General features: G+C 36.2%; 1 pseudogene; it reads left to right on the plus strand.

Annotated features, from left to right (window-relative positions):
- The first annotated feature begins 11,823 nt into the window (after window positions 1-11,823).
- On the plus strand, window positions 11,824-14,840 carry LOC138306082 (uncharacterized; annotated as a pseudogene).
- The last annotated feature ends 7,952 nt before the right edge of the window (window positions 14,841-22,792 follow it).

Here is a 22,792-nt window from a genome sequence, read left to right on the forward strand (position 1 = left end):
TTCTCTAGTACTGGCTACATAATAATGAATTTTCATAAATCGTTATAAATGCAGATGAAGCAGACAAGAAGGAATTCACTGATATCCTCACCAATACGGAAAGATTTACAGCGTTGGTTGATCGCTATGTGCCGGTAAGAATGTTTTTACTAAATGATTTTGTGGAGCTGTCTAAATTATAAGTATATATGGTTTGATTGGTTTATTAATCCTTATATATATATAACTGAAACAAAACTGCATGTTTGAACCTGCCTATCCAAATTACATGCAAGATGTGCATGTATCAAGATGTAATTATGACAGTAACTGTATGATTTCAAATAAGTGTTTGTGATTGTATTGGACTATGAAGTTGGACGATCATTTCCACCAAACGAGCAATATTATGAGTATTGCTATCCAATGATTTGAAATAATTTTTTTGATAAATGACCATTAGAAATTTAAAGTTGTTATTTCTTCACATATTAGTATTAAAAGTATATGTCAACTAATGTTTTTTTATCACTTGCTCGATATCTTTTAAACCAATAAATTATATAATGATTATGAAATTCCAATACATTGTTTTATTAAATTATAGAAGACCATGGCCAGTGAGCTGCAATCACCAGAACAAGATGATCAACCTCGTTCCCCATCTCTCCTGTTGCCAATTGCATGTACACCTGCTACACCTGCTACAAAAGGGAAATCAAATTTGGTGAGACCCAGAGTCATGTTTTCTCTGATAATTACATATATGACTTTTATTAGTAATATGCTGTAAGAGTTGTATTATACAAAATGCATGTTTAGAACAATTGAATTGTTCTAATTCTTATTGAAGTTCCATACCTGTCAACTTTCAGGAATTCCAATGCGGGAGAAAGCGCGTGAGCGAAATTGTCAACAGTCCAACTGAAGCGCTACGCGTCGTTTTAATATCATTAATACTTGTGATGTTTTAGCATTTATAAACCCTGTTTATCTTTGGGACGTTCATAAAATGTTTACATTCACCAGGTGGCAATTTCCCAAAATGCACAGGAAAAACACTGATATATATAACATAACCTACATCTAAAGATTATGATCTCATCATTTTGAATTTTAACTGGTTCATTTTTAATTGGTTTGTTAAATGTTCTCCATTTGTATATATACCTGTGTTCATTCAAGAATTCTCATTTTTCTTTAGACACCTGCTGTGACTAAAGTAACGTCTGGAAGAAAAAGGAAAGCAGAATATTCTGAGCTGGTAAGATTTTTGCCCTTTTTTATTTCAAATTCTTGTAACTTATACACCTGTGCCACATTTTACAACTGTTTAATTCACACCTAATATTAGCTAATAGTCAATTGTTGCCCTGAGGTGTTGGAACCGAGCATGTAAACTATTTTCCCAATATAAGCCATTGGCAGAAAAAGTTTACATAGTGGTACCAACACAAAGGGAAACTAATTTGAATGATAGTTGATCAGGCATAAAACTACTGTTTGTTATCCGATACAACACAAAACGTAGCATACACGATAAATCGCGTGGTGGTATAAACAGACAGATAGTAAAAATTGGAGTCGGATAACAATTGTTAGAGACAATTTCAGATTCTCTCTTTCTCTTTCTCTTTCTTTTGTTTTGTTTGTTTTTCATTTTAATAGTTACTCTCTTGACTTTCTCCAATTCTGGTTCAAAAAGTCAGCCATTCAGCTTAAGCTCATGTAACCAGTGCGTATTTCTTTTCTTTCAGAGAGAGAATGAGTCCAGCAGAAATAAAAAAAAAAACTTTCAAAAGCAGCAAACGAACTGGAGCTTACCGAGCTGGCAGTCGAATGTCAGAGGTAAGGTAGCTTTAACAATAATACCTGCTTCAAGCAAAAATGATTCTATCAATTGTTATGTCACAGTGTACATTGATTGTCATATTTTCCTTCAAACAATTGAAACATCTAGAGCAAATTTTGCCCATGGTCAAAAGCATCCTTTGGGATAATGAGCATATAATTGTATAAACTATGATTCTTGCATTACTTGGCATTACTGGATGCTAAGGGACAGGGTCAAACAATGGAAAGTGCATATTACAGCAATTCATTATTGAGAATTCTTCTGTCAGAATAAAAAAATAATTAATTCCTTTAGACAAATTTGCTCTGAAGCATACTTAGCTGAATTACACAAAACATGATGAATCTTTGTCTCTATTGGCATTTGGTTGGACCTTTACAGGAGATAAATTACTTGGACATCCGGATCTCTGCTGGGCAATCCTAGACAATTGCAATTTGTAATTAAAATTTTGCTTACAAAACTTATTTAAATTTTCAGACTAGACGAGTTACCAAATTAAGTTCTGAGTGAGAAAGAATCAACAATTGACATTTCGGCCTTGATCGGAGAGTCATTGAATTTGGCATTGCCGCAAAACCCACAAGGTATTATATAGGTTCATTTGGTTTCCTTCTCTTTTTTATATTAAAGAAAATTAAAAAAAATAGTTCATGTTAAGCAATGATTACAGGATTTGTTAATATTCTAGGTTTATTTGTATTTATATCAAATCTTTTTGTGGCTGATCACGATTTTTCATCCTTTGTCGTGTACCGTCTGTCTGCCACTGTGCATAAACTTTTCATTCAAAAGACTTCTTCACAATAACAGAAAGGCTCAGGGTACTGACATTTGGTCGTAGCACATTTGTATTTATAAAGGGCTTCAAAGTTTTTTAAAATCAATGATTGTCAGTCTTCAAATAAGCTTTAATTTTATGAGCTTTAAACTTTAAATAACTTCTTGCCAACAACTGGCCTAGATACCTGATATTGGTCCTGTGGCATACTGGGATGAAGGACAATAATTTAGTGGCTTAGATACCTGATATGGGCTAGGAAGTTTGTTTAAATGAATGACCTTGACCTACTTGTAAGGTCAGATATAAAGATTACATTGGAATCTTGCAGCTTCTACTTAAAGGTATCTTGTAAATTGTATTGCTTATATAAAGTATATTAGCCACTATTGTATACATTTCCTATGTTGTGTTGTACCAATAGTCAGATGGCAGTTGTTTCTAAGGCTCTTAGGGCCCCTTGTTGGTAATATTTCTATTTGTGTTTTCTTTTTTCATTTTACAGATAATTGTAATTCAGTTACCTCCGGTACTAACGTTAACCATGAAAACATTTCTGACAACACTGTGAAAAATCTCCGGGCAGAGATATCGCAGCTCCACATGAAGATTGCATCACTGGAAAACACAGTGTCAAACCTTTGGGGATGGGTCCACCAGGTAAATAATAAAACAATTCTGATGCAAAATAAATAGTTTGACAGCATGAAAATGACAGAAATAGTCTAAATAATAAATCATTATTCGTTTTACACAAATAAAAAATAATTGAACACTGCTGTATGAATATTTCAGTACTGATTTTATTTATTTCGTCATGTAGATTCAGCATGATGTGCGTAGTGCCACATTTCATCAGGCTGAAACCAACGAATGTTCTGTAAGACATTTAATAATCAGTTGCATTTATATATATGCAGTGTATATCTCATAATTTTGATAATAGATATGAAGAGAAATTCAAAATACTTATAAATACAATGTAAGTTTTGTAAATTGATTTAATCTAATTCCTGTAGCGTACAGAAGTGTTCACATTTGGGACATTTTTACAAGTAACAATTTATAAATTTGACATAAAAAAAAATCTTCGGTGAATATTTCTGTTCATTATTCAGGACAAATTTGAACTGTATTTCTAAAATAAAATAAAAATTATTTATTGATTTAGAAATCCCAGCCAGCAGAGAGTGACACCGTGACCAGTGTACCACTAGAATGCAGTGAAGAGGAGTTGGTAGGAGGCTTTACAATGGTATATCAAAATTTAATACGTTGCCTTTAAATATGTTCACTAATGTCTTAATTAGTGTGAATCACAATTTATCAACATATTACCATATTATCATAAGTAATTGCTATATTTTGTTCTTTTGCTCTCTCCATTAAAACTTCGAAAACCCCGTCTCATATTTGACATGTTTTCTCTCTGTAGTTCTCTTTCCCCAGCGCGTAAACATTCCTCATGAATAGCATTGGACACTGCTTCTGAAATGTACCTCGGTTTCGTTCTCTTTACCGCGAGACGAAAATCCTCAGTATCGCCACACTTATTTAGAAATGCCTGAAGGGAATGTTCTCTTGCTAAATCAGGTTTGTCCTGATAGGCACGCCTGTACAAATCATCCAAGGCTCGGGCAAAATCTCTTAGTGGCTCTCCTTTGTTTCGTCGTCGTAATCTGGCTTCTTTTACATATGTTTCTTTCATGGCTTTGAATCCAAATCGTTCGTCCATTTTCCGCAGCAAATGATTATAGCTGCCTTTGAATGACGGTTGTAGACCATATACATATGTTGAAGCCTGACCGCGTAGAGTGGTTAATAGCACTCGTCTTTTCTTTTCATCGTTCCACAAATTAAGGTCGGCAATGTTTTTGATACGTTGAGTCCTGAATCCACTAGAGGTGTTTTATCCTGCTCCATAACAAAATGACGTGAATAATCTCAGACTAATCCCAAAGCGCTGCCACCAATTGAAGCGAAAAACTGCGGGAGTTACGTGTATACGTATTCCAAGCCCGCAGCCCTCGGTAGATGCCTTCTAGGGTAACGTCAGGCACCCGCCACAATACCTGAGTTTTGATTAAGATAGAGTGGGTCGTCGAGTAAAACACAATTCAACGCCGTAATAAAGTTCCACGTGTATTCAGCAACAATAGCATTTACAGGATACAGTTACAGTTCACAGGATAACCACTCCGCTCTCTCTAGCATAGAAACGTGCACTTGAACAATAATCCAAACTAGCTAACACTTGAACTCCGTTATTTAACCCAGCTTCAGTTTCGTGCCCCTTTTATACCAAACATGCAGGAGCCCTGCAGGAGCGCTGAAGGACAGCAGGAGCGCTGCAGGAGCACACCGCTCCTCCTTTGCAGGAGCGGTGGGCTCTGGTTACCAAAATTGACAATAACACTAAAACGCAACACTTAGAAAAACGATTAGCCACAAGTAAATGTTAAATACCTCTCAAATAGGGGTGCAATAAAATTGAGGGAGCCCCGCAGACGATAAGTGCCACGGCCGTGGATAATTAATTACTTCACGGATTAAGGGTCCAGCGTGGGTGGTGGCTAAATCTTGTATCCCGTGCCGCGCCCGCGCCGGAGCTGTAGTTATTTTCACTTTTCTCCTTAACGACGGCATACATTAAAATAATATTTTGCACAATTAGTCCTTTGTGTTAATCTTTATCTTTCCGTGTAAGTTATGTTATTTGAGATGATTCGAAACTTTGTAAAATCGACGATTTCAGTTGGCGAGTCGAGTTTGTTTACCCCGCGCTCAGGCGTTGAGTTTCAAGGTTTTATGCAGATTATTTCAAAAGTAAGCTTTTATTGCAATAATTGTTAGCATTCCAACATCAAGTAAACCCAGCTGATTACAAATATGCATATTTCAACATAAAGCACAAATCTTTTCATAACAAATTCTGCCTTTTTATTAACCATGTCTACTAGCGCGGGCCTCGCCGATCTCATTTGTTTACCCAACCCGCGCCCGCGCTAAGGGCAGACAACTGGAAGTCTATACTCCCGAGCTTTTAGTAAAAGTAGAACATTTAGCCATTCTTTCGAGAATGTTACCGGGCTCTGCGACGGGGACGCAGTTCTACAAAGAGCCCATATATTGTATTATTATTATTTTGGATTATTTATACTTATGAACATATTCTTTAACAATGTAACTTCTATAACGATATACTTACATGTATTTTGCAAACTATTAGCTTTATTTAATTTATTATATGCAGAAATGCCTTAAAAACCAAAAACAATACAAAAAACTATTCTAATTTAATAATTATACAATTTCCTATTTAACTGTTCCAAAATATGTATTTATTATTTATTGAATAGCTAAGATTTCATTTGTAATTGCTAACATGTAACTTCTTTTTGTGTTTTTTTTAGCTGGACTGTTGTAAAACTCAGGAGCACTTATCACAATTCCAAATAAAACTATCCCTTGAAAATTGAAACTTGACTTGTCACAAACACATCTATTATGAAACCATCGGTTAGAGCCAGCATCGCAGGTTACCATATCATCAAAAACATTAGAAATGTGACACCCATCTGACTCACAATCGATAAAGATATCATATGTAAGGGCCTTAACAACTTTCTTTTTCCTATGCCTAGTCAACTTCTTCCTTGGAAATTTAGTAAAAACCCCATTCGAAATGCAAGAAACTAGATGCTGTCTCATATAATCTATATCGAATTCCAAATCGTCATTACCTTTAAAGCAATTGAAACAAAACTCTACTAAATTAGCTATTGCAAAAACCCCACAGTCGACCCCGTTTGTCTGTTGTTGTACACTTGATAAAATTGCCTGTAACATTTTCCTATTTTTCCCATAGGTAGATGATAACTGTATTTCTAATGATGCTGACAAATGATCCTTCTGTCTAGTTATAACTATCAAGCTATCAAGTATATATACCTCACCACAATCTTCCTCTTGAACTGACACTACCCAATGGTCCTCACCTGTATGATGGATCTGTGCTGCTGATGCTGAAGTCGGTTTCAATCTTAACGCATAATCCCACTTACCATTTTTCAAAACTGGAGCATAGCCCGTATCTTGCATACCATTTATATTCGAAAATTGCCTCTTTAAAATGTCCTGAACGTAACACATAGTATTTCCACAAAGTTTCCTATCCATTAAAATATCATTCTTTTCTTTAAAACTGATTGTACTCTTACCATTATCCATCCAAATACGTTTTGTTTCTACTGGTTTAACGTTTGACGGCCTATCATATGAAACATCATCTAAAATACCACTTACCTTTAGTTTGTGTTTTTTGGGTAGCGATAGTCTCTTTCTATTTGGTTTTACCTTAGGACTACCGATAATAATACACTCAATATTACTTACTTGGTTATCAGCACATGTGTTTTCTTCTGACTTTTCAATAATTACGTTTTCGAGGCCATCTGACTGTTTCATACTTACATCATTTAAGGTATTTTCCTCTGACTGTTTTATACTTTCCTCTTTTGTGACGTCTTCTTTTTCTTCTTTCTTTTTTTCTTGACAATCTACGAGTTAAGGATAATCTAGACCTAGGCTTTGGTTTTTTTGGGGTACCGATGTCTGAAATGTCATGGAGAGGAGAGGTGGGAGCCGACTTAACTGGAGAAACTATAGTTGTATTAGGTGTAGAACAAACAAGTAAAGATTCACTTAGTTTAGTTAACTGTCTGGTGCGGGAACAATATCACTTTCATCTCTATCACAAGGTCGTGGCCTTTTCCTACCTGCTTTCTTATCTACTTTTTTCTAGAATTACGCCTAAGTTGAGCCATGTGAAGTTTCCTCTTACCTACCGAATCATCTATTCCTATACTTACCTTTGCAGCTATAATATGGTAACACGTACTTACCGAGGGACACTGACATTTCTCTTTGGGATGTAATTGAACTGCATACTTATCTCCTTGTGACCCTTCAACTATAAACGTCCTAGCTGACGGAACATGAGTTACCTTATTATCATTAATTGCGGCTTGTGCTAACGATTTCTGAGAGGTATGCTTACCTGTTTGTGGAACATCCGACACAGCGGTATCACTTACGGCACCATCATCACTTACCTCTTCGTCAGCCTGCTCGTCCGGGACACTTGTCTCTCTTACACTAATCTTACCCTTGATTAAATCTTATACATCGTCAGGATGGCAAACCTTATTTGAAAATTCTACATCATCTGGATCTAACTGAGCACTTTTATGCATAGCTTTCAGCTGGTATGTACCTACTCCTATCAACCCCCGTTTGATCTCATTGCTATAGTAAATTTGGAGATAATAAAATGACAAAACTGCACTATCTAAAGGTATCTCTTTCCATGTATTTAAAGATTTTATCAAACTATTCGTACCTTCAACTATATTATTTGTAATACCCATGTACTTGTTACTCATACCTACATGACCATAGCTGTTAATAGGACGTTAATTAATCAAACAAACAAACAAACAAACTCATACCTAATTCAGCTAGTACCCACCAACCTGTGTATTTCACTATATCTCCCTTGATATTAGAATTAAAATAATCTACAAATGGTTCACTCCACTTCTCAGAGACCTTATCTAACATAGCTAAAAAATCGCTTTCACTATCACACCTCAATAATTGCAAAATATCCTCCATATAGATAGATATATCACTACTTCCCTTATGCTGATTTAACCAAAACCTGATGTCCCTACGAATGTGATTCCAGCAAAAAAACTAACTTAACGTTTGGAAAAACTTCTTCTATAGAGTTTTTGATGGCTAATTCTCTATCTACAACAATAACATGACTACCCTTAGACAAGTTTGGTACAAGTGATTTGATGGTCCTCCAAAAGAATTCGTGAATCTTGGTCGATTTCTTATCATGTATGTAAAAAGCTACTGGAATGGTTTTGTTATCTTTGAATAAAACGTGCCTAAAAACTAAGACTGAAACATAAAAATCTCCTACTTTGAAGGTTGTGTCATAAGACATATATAACTTATCGTCAGACTCGACTTGAAGTACTAAATTTAACTCATTTAGTAAGTCCTTAACACCCAAAATGACCCTAAGATCTGGACTTATAGCCAACTCATGAATATAACCCTCTAAGTGATACGTTAACTCTAAAGTAATATATATCTCGTCATGACTTAGCCGTTTCTCGTCTCTTGAGACCTTTAACTGATGCTTAGCCTGTTGGGGACACCTAAGATTAGCCCTACCGTGTAAATTACCCTTAACCGGATTATCAGTTTGATTACGGTTAAACACAAAAGAAGGATTACTATTACTTAATTTGTTTTAAAACAGAGGGAAAAGTTTTCCTGTAATCATTCCCATCAATACTATTCCCATGGGCCCTGGGGTCAAAAATTGTCTCGTCTCCTATATACTGAACAAACCTGTAAGTAACGTTTCCCTTCTTAAACATATACATTCTACGCTGAAAGTTCTTCGACCCTTTACTATCACCCTTATTTACACTAATATAATAAGATCGTTTCCACATCTTTGGCCCTTGTCTAGGAATCCCCTGACCTCCCCTATTGATCCAAAAATAACCATCACATGACCAATCATCGACCCTACGATTATCTTCACTATCGGTTATCAAAAAAGCATCCACTCCCTTTGGCCTTAACGTCGGAACATCTGATAATCTATCCTTATTCTTATCTGCTTTATTAAGAATTTACAATATTTTATCACTCCCTAAAAACGTTTTTAAACCAGATGAATGCACTACTCTACGGTACGATAACCCACCACCCCCTCCTATTTGTATACCTGATAGCGATTAGGTGCTGGAGTAGGTGGTATCGACGAACGTGGTGCTGGAGTAGGTGGTATCGATGAACGTGGTGCTGGAGTAGAACGTGGTGCTGGAGTAGGTGGTATCGACGTACGTGGTGCTGGAGTAGGTGGTACCGACGTACGTGGTGCTGGAGTAGGTGGTATCGACGTACGTGGTGTTGGAGTAGATGGTATCGACGTACGTGGTGCTGGAGTAGGTGGTATCGACGTATGTGGTGCTGGAGTAAGTGGTATCGACGTACGTGGTGCTGGGGTAGGTGGTGTCGACGTACGTGGTGTTGGAGTAGGTGGTATCGACGTACGTGGTGCTGGAGTAAGTGGTATCGACGTACGTGGTGCTGGAGTAGGTGGTGTCGACGTACGTGGTGCTGGCGTAGTTGTTTTCCTTCTCCTGTTCTTCCGCTGACGTCTACTTAATTTACTAATCGGTCTCAGTGCTGGAGTAGTGGTTATCTGTCTCGGTGTTGGAGTAGTGGTTATCTGTCTCGATGTTGGAGTAGTGGTTATCTGTCTCGGTGTTGGAGTAGTGGTTGTCGGTCTCGGTACTGGAGTGGTGGTTGTCGGTCTCTGTGCTGGAGTAGTGGTTGTCGGTCTCGGTGTTGGCGTATTGGTTGTCGGTCTCGGTGTTGGAGTAGTGGTTGTCTTTCTCGGTGTTGGCGTAGTGGTTGCCGGTCTCGGTGTAGGAGTAGTGGTTGTCTGTCTCGGTGTTGGCGTAGTGGTTGTCTGTCTCGGTGCTGGAGTAGTGGTTGTCGATGCTGTCGAGCTTGATACGATATAATCAATATCAGTTTCTGAAATCAGAATCAGTGACAGAGACTGAAAAAAACACTCAATATATAGCCAAGATAGTGTAATTGGTGCGATTTCATTGGTTGTTCATGACAAATATTCACTTAATTTATTAATGATTAAATGATAAGTAGTCATACGTACTCTAATTAGCATGAAGCCAATAACAAGCTTAAAACGGTGGCTGTGAGCGATTTCTTTGTTCGAAGCTGGGGTTGCTAATAGTGTATAATGACTCCACCAGCTCTAACCTAATTATCGCTTTACACTTCACACCTTGGATTAGCTTACTATCCATGGAAAAAACTCATCATCCTTTGGTAATTAGCATTAAAAAACATTTACTGTAGAACGATTTTTTAAAAAAAAATTATTCTACATTTTATAAGATGTATACTTTATAAAATATAAATTAATATACATGTATACGTGTATATGAATAAAAGATATATATATATATACATAATTGGTAATAGTATTGATAAATACATATGCATATATATGTAATTAATATTTTAAAATATGGTTATAAATTACAACAACTTCAAATAAGCAATGAAACGGTTTAATATTGTTACTGTTTGGCAATACACGAATATGTACGCATATATAGTTAGCTTATTGTATAAGGTCAATAGAGTTGTTTGCCCTTAGCGCGAGCTCGGGTAAACAAATGAGATCGGCGAGGCCCGCGCCAGTGGACACGGTTAATAAAAAGGCAGAATTTGTTATGAAAAGATTTGTACTTTATGTTGAAATACACATATTTGTAATCAGCTAGGTTTACTTGTTGTTGGGATTATAACAATTCATGCAATAAATGCTTAAATTTTAAATGATCTGCATAAAACTTTGAAACCTAACGCTTGAGCGCGGGGTAAACAAACTCGACTCGCCAAATGAAATCGTCGATTTTACAAAGTTTCGAATCATCTCAAATAACATAACTTACACGGAAAGATAAAGATTAACACAAAGACTAATCGTGCAAAATATTATTTTAATGTATGCAGTCGTTAAGGAGAAAAGTGAAAATAACCACAGCTCCAGCGCGGGCGCGGCACGGGATACAAGATTTAGCCACCACCTCCAGCGTGTCCCCATTCTAATTACCAGCTGTCAACAGATAGATGCGCTATAGAAAAGCACTATATAATGATGCATAGACAAATACTACAGAATATAGAAAAACACAATAGAAAATATAGAAAAATAGTACAATAGTTCGTTTCGGCTTAACTGCGGGATAGATGCTGGCGCATGCGTACAAACGGCTTGGGGGGACAAACCGTCATTGTTTGTTTACATTCGCTACGAGATCGAGATGGTGAAGGGCTGCAGTGTTTGGAGCTGTACTAATCGTTCAAATGGACAGGCGAAGGAACGCAGAGTGAAATTTTTTAGATTTCCGTGGACAAACATAAGAGAAGATCTTGGATCAAAGCTATCAATCGAAGGGACTGGCAGCCTACGTCAAATTCGTTTGTGTGCTCTGACCATTTTGTCAGCGGCTGGCACGCTTACGATAGATCCGAGGTGGACTACACGCCGACAGTATTCCATTATAATAAGAAACCAGTCGGCCCAGGTAGATCAAATCGGGCATTCCGACGAAATTTAAGTAAAGTAGGTAACTGTATGGCTTTTAAAATTAAGACCGAATTAGATGAAAGTCAAGTACATTCAAAATGACATTGTACCTACAATGTACGTTTCCTTTTAGGCCTAATTAAGTGTGAACAAATACACACGGTTTTCTAAAAATTAATCGTATTGTTAAATGCTATGATTATTTTGTAGAGCTAGCTTATTTATCTATTTTGTTTCCCAATTACAACAAATATTGTTATTGTGAATAAATTCATGGACATTTAATAAGACATTTAATAGAGAGTTTCTGGCACCTGACTAAAGTCTCTAAAATGGATGTGCATATGATTTTTACAACATCATTTCAGATATTCAAATTTGAATTATACAGATCTCTATTTAAAATACAAATATCTTGTACAAATACAAATATCGTGTATCTTAAGATACATGTATATTATTTCCAATTTAAGGATTCATCAAGATCCCTATAATTACCAGGGTCTGTGCCAGACCACTATAACAGATTGCCCTAAACTTGTGCAATAAAAACGCATGAAAATAAACATAATTAAAATACATATATAATTGGTTAAAACTCAAACGTCTTGCCATATGTGTATTCTATTGTAAGGTTTTTGTTACTCTCAACTTTGTAAGATAAACTTATCCTGTCGTCAGGTATTCCGTTGTCAGGCGGCTAATTCTTAACAAAACAACATACACAGAAATGTAAAATTCAATTAAGTTTTATTAAGTGTAATCAAAGATTTATTTCCCAATACTTGCCACAAATAATTTATTCCAATCGAAATCGGAAATGCCGGGAAGTAATCCAGGAGTTTGAATTCAACTAATATTTCCAATATATTCCGAATAATAACTATATTTAGTAAATTTCCTCAAAGTAAATCCCGGAAAGCTGAAGTTAAGTAAAATCAAAGTATGGGGTTATATCCAGTAATCATAAGATGTCATACAAAATCAGTAACTAAACTATAACTATACACAAAATTATACACAACACAGTTTCGAATAATATCCAAAATCCAAGAACTACACAAAACTTTTAATCTTCCTAACAACAACTTTAAGTCTCCCGATTCACAACTTCTACAGCACTAACAAGAGAAAAGCCCCAAATAAGGCCCAACAGCCCTTTTTATACCGACTATTTTAGACTAATGACATCACTTACTACTTTTAGCTACAACATAGATATACATAGGTACCACAGAATTCTAAGTTTAGAATGACATCATATGCTTAATATAGAACCTTTCCTGGAAGTGACCAACACAACAAACTACCCCCTCCCCAAATGACCTCATACCTATTTTTAACCCAAAAGTTGAGACCGTGGGAACTTGACCAACTAAGCCCAGATCAGAACCCGACACCCTGGGAAATGGACACTCTTAACTCACAATGATCTCATATATATTTATACACTACAGTCCCTCAGACTCTGTATCATGTACTAATACACTAAGGACAATTATATATTTACTTCTTATACACACATTAATCAACAAACTCTAAGATCACTTATAATAGTCAGACTTACTGATAACGCTAATAGTGTCAACTAATTAATACTGAGAACACTACATGAACTCTTATCTCTCCTATTGTTAATTAGCGACTACGTCATATAATTATCACTGACCATAGACTGACCCCCACAAGACAATCTCATATAGGCTCACCTTACCAGTACATACACAAACCAAAGGAGTGTAATCCAAGGGAAATAATCCAAACTAAAACTTCACACTATTTTCAACATGCATGCAGTACATGTACAGTTTATGTAATTATTATTCATATTCTTAAAATGTATGTTTAATATGCTGTATATCTTGTTGAACATTTTAGACATTTGAGGAAGCAGCTCGGAGGCAAAAGGAAAGAGAAGACGGAATGCTCAGACTGTCCATGGCCCATCATGACTATGCCATTGTCACTGATAAGACAGAAGACGTGAAAAATTATGTAAATACAGGTATTCAATCCGAGTGTGATCCTGTCTTGGAGGAGAACATCAGTTTGAGGGAGGAGAACATCATTCTCAGAGAGAAAGAAAGAAAACTGACCTTTTCTGTGGAAAAATCAAAGAGAATGATAAGGCAACTCGTTTTTATACTGGTTTACCCACTTTTGGAGTTTTTTTTATGGTTATTCAACTTCCTCAAAATTAAAGCACAGGATATGACTTTCTGGGATGGACAGAACACTCCAGGAGACAGGAAAAGACCTATGAAACTTTCCATTTCATTGCCTAATCAACTGCTGGCAGTATTGATGAGACTGAAGTTGGGTCTGTTTGTGCAGGACATTGCTGATCGCTTTGATATTTCTTGTAGTACTTTTTCAAATTTATTTGTGTCATGGATCTGTCTTTTATATGAAGAGTTGAAATTAATTAATGTGTATCCTTCCCGAGAGTTAGTAAACCAGAACATGCCTGAAGCGTTCAAATCCTTCCCAAATTTAAGAATTATAGTAGACTGTACATAAATTTTGTACAGAGGTCATCAAGTCTTGTGAACCAGAATTTGTTGTATTCAAATTACAAACATCATGCGACTTTGAATTTTTTAATTGGTATTACACCTTCAGGTGTTATTTCATATGTATCAGATGCTTGGGGTGGAAAAGTATCTGACCGCCGTATTGTTATGGAGAGTGGTTTTTTGGATTTATTAGAGCCAGGAGATAATGTTATGGCTGATAAAGGTTTTACTATTTCAGATTTACTCAGAGAGAGAAAGTGTTCATTAAATATACCACCTTTTAAGCGTAAATCACAGTTCACTGTTGAAGAGGTTTTTCAAACACAATCAATTGCTAAAGTCAGAATTCATGTTGAAAGAACCATTGGTCGAGTGAAAAAGTTCCATTTGTTTGATGGTGTATTGCCGTTATCTTTGGCACCTATTGCTTCAAAATGTTTCAAGGTTGCTTGCTGGTTAACCAACCTGGATGTGCCTATTGTATAGTCATGCATTTTTTTGTTAAAAGTAATCATAAGATTATCAATACTGCTTTCATTATAACTCTGTATTAGATCATACGTTTTTTTGTAATTATTTGGTTGGAGTACATGTACATAATATAACTTATAAGTTATAATGTAATAATAACAGGAAACATGAATATAGAAATTCCCTTGTCTAGTATTAGAGCAAGGTTAATATTTAATGGATCAGAAACTTTCTCTCATGACAGGTGTATCAAATGAACTGATGATTGGATATTGTTTGAAAAAAAAAATAATTAATTGCACAAACATGTCACAGCTGAGATATTTAATTGTGGTTGTGGTTTCTATATTGAAAGATTCTGTTCATGCATGTATACAGATAACATTTCAATAGGGTCTTTCAATTTAAATCAAACTATTGGCAGTGAACGTGCTCCAATAGGATTGGACATCAGCCATTATCCTCCCTTAATATGATAACAGAATGTAAAAAGCGACTTACACAACATATGTACATTACATTTTGTAACTCATTTTGTAATGTAACTATATTTTTGTATTTCATTAAAGGGAAAAAACTCTTTGAAGTTAACAGGGTTTAATGTATAATAATTTTATGAACAGTATTAATTTTTCACTAAAATCTTTGGTTAGAAATGATATTAGCATGTGGAAATATCTGCATAATTGATTTAGTACCAGGTAATCAGATACACTGTTGCAGTAAATATATTACTGTATTTGCTGATATTAGATCCAGGCCACACAGTCCAGTATATTCACAACACATGATATCCGCTAGTCACATGAGTTAGTCATGTAAGATATGTTTGACATAGAATTCAACTTTCTATGAAGCAATTTCCATTTGCTGCTCTGGTCCACACAACAAAGTCACACCATGTGACACCCATGACAGCCATTTCTCCCTGCACTTGTGCATAATAATTATGATTCCTTCTCAGCCTGGTGGTACCCTCTTCTGTCTCTTCTAAACAAAAATCTTTTGACCTCATCTGAACAATTTGATAGACTTCCATGTCATGGACAATCTTACCCCGTACCGAGAAAGGACATTTTATCTCCAATACTCCCACACTGTTTTCAGTAGACAGAGAATAATCTGTAACCTTTCCATCTCCGGACGCGCCAATGAAGGGATGAGAAGGGAGAAGAGAAAGACCTGTCTCTCCAACAGACAGAGATGTCACATGGTTCTGCAGCTTGATGTAGTCTGCCACAGCTTCTCTCTCATGGTCAATTCCCCACTGGATTGGTTTGGGTAGATTGCTGTACCTAAAATTAGAGAAAACAAAAGCTTATTAAGGTCCTCCGCAATGTACATCTACATCATGCTCAGACACATTCTTTTTCTATACATAAATGATGAGATTGAAAGGTGAACAGATTAAAAATTGTCATAATTACATGGATGAGAGCTCCTAATTTTTATACATATATATGACAAAACAATTCCACAAAATCCAATGCATTGAAGTTCAATTATTAATATATTTCAATAGCTTGTACACATTTTTGTTCATTTAAAAAAGTTGAATAAAAATATGTATCAAGAGTCTTCTTGAACTACATATTCTACATACATGTATTTTGATTTAAAGCACTAATTATTATTGTAATACTGCATGTAGATGGACAGATTCCTACCTTTCTAAATCAGATCCATTAATAATGCGGTCAATAAGGGAAGAAGGTTTACCACCTGCACGCAGTATCTCCCCAAACACAGAACTGGTAATGCGACCTTTATGTAAGTCTAGCCACAACAGACTTGCTCGTTGAGCTCTTGTTTTCTCCTCAATGTGTAGACTCAAAGATGAGGCTATTGGTGTTAGAAGATGAACTGAAATTCATAAAAAAGTAAGATTTATAATTAAGGATTGGTTATCATATTTTTGAGATGCATTGGTGTGTAACATACATATGTACATTGGTCTATATATCTACATATTTAATGGTACCTGTTAATAATGTCAATTTGCCTGTATTAGCAAAAAATAAGTCCAAATATTTTCATCATATATTATTTGAACATGCTGCTTTATATAATATAACTAGTTATTTTGTGTCCTAAATATATCATCTTTATCTAGGACCTAATAAATCACACTAATCAATAATATTTGTTCGGCTGTGTATTTCTTTTATAATGTATGTACCAGTGCTGCTATTTGGCTTGTAGACCAGTTCCTGCACTTTTTCTTCCATGGGATCTATGGTGGAGGTCACAACTTCCTCTCTCTGGACTGGTGGTGGAATATGAGGTATTATTGCCAAGTGTGACATGCCTGCCAACACAAAAAACAGGCTGGTAATACAATGGTTCTGTTTTGGAGGGAAAATGATAGAAAAATAGAAAATTATGATTATAATATTTTTTTATTCATTGTGGTAATTACATGTATATATCTGGGTCCAGTTGTTCAAAACGTGATTAGTTTAATCACTTGATTAGTGAAAATTTATTTTCTCCTTTATATCAAAACCTGTTTGCATATATTCCTTAAAATTCACAGATATAAACAGACTGACAGGTGCTATAATTTTATATAATTTGGTAAGGTTAGCTTTTCCAGAATTGATTTTACCAAAATTTCAAAATTGTTGTAAACTGTGATAAATCTAATCAGCCTTTGAACAACTGGCCCCTGAAAGTTAAAATATCTGCATATATACAATTTACATTAAAATAATGTAAACCTGGTAATTCACAAACCTGTTTTTGGAAACACTGCCTGTAATTCCATCATCATTTTATTGTAGTGGTCTGCATCATTTATTTTATGGAGAGAATGTCTGGGATCGAAGTCCAAAACACTTTGTTTGTTGATGTCTGCTCCTTTCCCAAACTTCATCTCCCTGACTGGTTGTGGGTCCATAAACATTTTTCTGGGAACATTCCATGTACATTTCTTTGATGTACAGCTCAGTTTTGAATTTTCTTTGTTGTTTTCAACTAGATAGCCATTGATGGCAAATAAAAAAGCCCCTACATGACTGCAACATTGGGCAAGACTGTAAAATAAATAAATAAACAAATGAATTAATAAATAAGATTAAAAAAGGAAAATAAAAAAAAAGAAGATTACTGAATGAATGATACACAAACTATTTCTTTCCATCCAAATATTGTTTTCAATGTGATCAAACATGAATGTCATTTTTTACACATTGTATCATAAATTGTGGTCTTACCCAATAGGACACTGACAATATGCATGTACAGGTTTGTCATTTTGGAATGCCATGTTGACTTGGTATCTGGTTTTCTTCATTGATGCCTAGACCATTGCTCTCCCATAAATCAGATCTGTATCAACCTATGAAAATGTAAAAATCGATTACAACTATGGTATGATGATAATTTATTTCTCAATTTAACAGTGAAGTTTTCATATTTCATTATATTCATGATAATGTCAGTGCAAATCCTGAAGGAAGAAAGATCTTCTTAAATACTGACTTCATTGCAAGTAAGGTAAACTCGGTTATTATTATTATTTTTTTTTATTTTTTTTTTGCGCATGTACCTTCATATTTATTTATTTATTTATGCTTGATTTTAAAAGCATGCGAATTCCTAATATGTAATTTCCTTGTTTTGGAATTAAAATTATACTTTCAATGTGGATTGTCCTCATTAGACGATCAGACCTCCGAAAATTAGGTCACTGTATCGTGTGACGGAAGCTAATTATTACCGGATAGCTACAGTACAGTGTATTTTTTGCATAGGTAAATGACGATTAAATATAAACGATAGGAGCTTGAGATCATTGTCCTAGTTTTATATTATTGTGTTCATACCTCCACAAATTTCATCTGTTGAACATCTCCTGCCTGATAATGCGAGACTGCTCTGTCCATTGATCTGTAGGATTTGACAGAAGTCAGCTGATCGCATCCGTCGCCTGCATCTCGAACTTCCCTCTTTCTATTTACCATGAAGTCATATATTGTTTGAAAAGTCAGTTTCGGCACGCTTGCATTGGATATCGATATATATTGGGCAGAATCATAGGCTGGTAAAGCAGATGATCGCTTACTGTCGTCCAAAAATAATTTTGGAAATTCCCGCGACGCCATCTTGGTTGCTATAAACAGAACACGCCCGAGTGACGTTTGTCCCCCGTAATGATATATGCGCATGCGCCAGATTTAACCCGAAACGAACTATTGGCTTAGAAATTGCTCGCAGATACTAGCGCTCCTGGCGGCAGTGTATTCAACAACTTTGATTTTACCGGGAATTTTAAATAGCAAATTTTGAATATGAAAGTTACTAAAATAAGCGTATATTACGGCTTTCATATCCTTACTATATACACTATCCAAAAGATCTTCAGTTTGAAAATTTTCACCTGAATTGTTTACAAAGTATCTAGACTTTTCGTCCCCAAAATGGTGTTTACAATGAATAAGTCAGTCGGAAGAGCTACATTTTCTTCTCTCTCCCGTTACAGAATTGGCTTGTTTGTTTGTTTGATTTATTAACGTCCTATTAACAGCTATGGTCATGTAAGGACGGCCTCCCATGTATGCGGTGTGTTGCGTGTATGTTGTGCGAGGTGAGTGTACTGGGAGACTGCGGTATGTTCGTGTTGTGTCTTCTTGTATAGTGGAACTGTTGCCCTTTTTATATATCACTGAAGCATGCCGCCGAAGACACCAAGCAACACACCCCACCAGGTCACATTATACTGACAACGGGCGAACCAGTCGTCCCACTCCCTGTATGCTGAACGCTAAGCAGGAGCAGAAACTACCACTTTTATAGACTCCTTTTCAATGTCATTACAAAAGTAAGATATTCCAACTTAGAGCTGTCCCCCACCCCACTGATATATGCAGGCTCTCACCGGGTCATTCATTTCATCATACACATGAACACTACTGCTGCTACATGCATATGGCTGCTTCCTCGTAGTTCGCGAGGTTCCAGCTGCTTGGCTGGGGCACTTTTCCCGACCTCCAGATCTCGCTCTACACTTAACACTACTATACGTGCTATCAATGCTTTTAGGATCGCTATCAGTACTGTCACTAGTACTAGTGCTAGTGCTGCTGATGTCAGGTAGCTTCCTTTTCACTCTTGATTTGGCAGTTGGTTCCTTTCTAAAATAATTATCAATATTTCCCTCTTGTGTAGTTTTACCTTTACGATTCTTTGATTTTCCAGCAGTAACACGTACACGTATCCGGTAAATCATCCAAAGAATGACACGTTTGATCAATGATTTACCAAAATACACAATACCATCAACTTGATGTGGTAATTCAATCTCACTTTCAGCTACACCATCATTCACCGACACAACCACTTCACAAAAAGTTTCATCTTTATTAATCCCGATGTAAATTCATTTACCAATGGCACTCCCGTCTCCACTTAAGATTTCAACTTCATCACCTTCTGATATCAATGTATTTGTAACATACAGGGAGTGGGGCAACTGGTTCGCCCGTTGTCAGTATAATGTGACCGGGTGGGGTGTGTTGCTTGGTGTCTTCGGCGGCATGCTTCAGTGATATAGCACTATAAAAAGGGCAACAGTTCCACTATACAAGAAGACACAACACGAACATACCGCAGTCTCCCAATACACTCATCTCGCACACCATACACGCAACACACCGCATACATGGGAGGCCGTCCTTACATGACCATAGCTGTTAATAGGACGTTAATAAATCAAACAAACAAACAAACAAAAAGTCACTTTTTGACCCTTTTCTACCTCTTCTGCTGGCCATGGTTTCTTACAATCTGGAGTTAACATTGCAGATTTTGATATTCTCTTTCCAGTTTGTACATCCCTCAGATATTTTCTCCTGTTTTGTAAAGCAGCACAGAGTTTACGCCACACCTCCTTCCTAAAAGGCTTCAGCTGTGGACATGTATCTGTTACAGCACTAAGGAAAATTTCCTTCTTGCGTGGAGGAATTTCAGATGTTTTAAGTCCTCCTTTCCATATCTTTGCACTTACAGCTGAGTCTCTCAAAAGACTCTGGAAATACATTTGTGATTGGCTGGGCTTGCCCCGCCTCTCCTTGGTCCTCAATATCTCCATAACATCGTAGTTAACATTACTACCGGCTGAACATATGGATTCATCAGACCGAGATGGTCCTGGAGTCGAGCTAGGTATGTTTGGCTTAGTTGCTTCACATCGGGGATTGCCCTTTGGTGTCCTTGAATTCTCTGCCAACTCGGATATGTATCGTCTTAAACTAAATCTGTCCATAAAATTACAGTTTTTTAAGAGGTCGTTTATGTCGTCATCCCTAAATTGCTGTAGTATTTCTTCAGTTATTCCATTGTCTGCAATATATATCAGTTGATTCAATTCAATACAAGTGATTTTGTTTGATTAATTTACGTCCTATTAACAGGTATGGTCATGTAAGGACGGCCTCCCATGTATGCGGTGTGTTGCGTGTATGTTGTGCCAGGTGCATGTTTTGGGAGACTGTGGTATATTCTTGTTGTGTCATCTTGTATAGTGGAACTATTGTCCTTTTTATAGTGCTATATCACTGAAGCATGCCGCCGAAGACACCAAGCAACACACCCCACCCGGTCACATTATACTGACAACGGGCAAACCAGTCGTCCCACTCCCTGTTTGCTAAGCGCTAAGCAGGAGCAGAAACTACCACTTTTATAGACTTTGGTGTGTCTCGGCCAGGGGACAGAACCCAGAGCCTTCCTCACAGGAGCGAACGCTTAACTCAAAAGTTCCACTATACAAGAAGACACAACGTGAATATACCGCAGTCTCCCAAAACACGCACCTCGCACAACATACACGCAACACACCGCATATATGGGAGGCCTTACATGACCATAGCTGTTAATAGGACGTTAATTAATCAAACAAACAAACAAGTAAAACTAAAAATAAATTCTGTGTTGTACATGTTATATATTTATATATGAAACAATGCCTTTGCATCCCTTCTGGGCCTCAGCCATATCTTACAGACATATATATTCCATGCAAACTGTACTGTGACAGCAAGCACATGTATTTAAATTACTGAATTCTCCACTTAAAAAGTTTGAATTTTGGGCGCACTTCCCAAAACAGGGCACTGCCAACACCCACCCCGGCCCTCTACTAAAATGTGTGGTACAATTTTTTTTAAATTGAATTCAAAAACTCAATTTTGTCAGTTTTGAAGTTTGAAAGTGTAGAAATTTGCTAAATTTACCAAAGTTCCAATCAAAAACAAAAACAAATTAGATCAGACATATACATTTATACTTCACCAAAAAAAAAATATTTGAATTGTTGTTCGAATTCCGGCTTTAGGAAAAGTGTGCCCAACCTGCTGCTGCTGAAGATGACGTACATTTGACTTAATACTTCAAATAATAATTAATGCATTAGGTAAAAGCCTACAGTAATTTGATTGGTTTCTTTTTCTTAATCTATATTCACATGGATTAATTAAACGTAACAATATAGGCCTATACGAATGTTATCAAAACCAAAAAAAGCACGATGTGCTACACATTTTTAAGTCCGAACATTCAGACCGCATTAGTTACCAAGGTCTATCAAATCCGACAAGAAAAGTACTTGGAAAGAGTACGTCTCAAAAATTAATTCCAATACATCTTCGAAGAAAGTTTGGGAAATGATTGGTAAAATCAGTGGGAAAAGAAAAGCAACACCATCCTCCCACCTCATTAACAAAAATAAAATATTTTCTTCAAAATCCGAAATACCTAACGCCTTTGCCAAAAATTTTGCTAAAAATTCATCCATCAAAAATCATTCCAAAAAATTTGGCCTGCAGGTAGGGCGTTAGAATTGTACCTGCTGCCCCTATTGCATGATCGTAAAAGGCGACTAAATTTAGGATCTTATCTTTTCTATTCTTCCTAACTGACTTTATCCTTCCTAATGCTTCCCTTGACACTGCCTCACTTTTGGCCTT

This window comes from Argopecten irradians, chromosome 13 (genome assembly GCF_041381155.1).
Source record: "Argopecten irradians isolate NY chromosome 13, Ai_NY, whole genome shotgun sequence".
Classification (NCBI taxonomy): domain Eukaryota; kingdom Metazoa; phylum Mollusca; class Bivalvia; order Pectinida; family Pectinidae; genus Argopecten; species Argopecten irradians.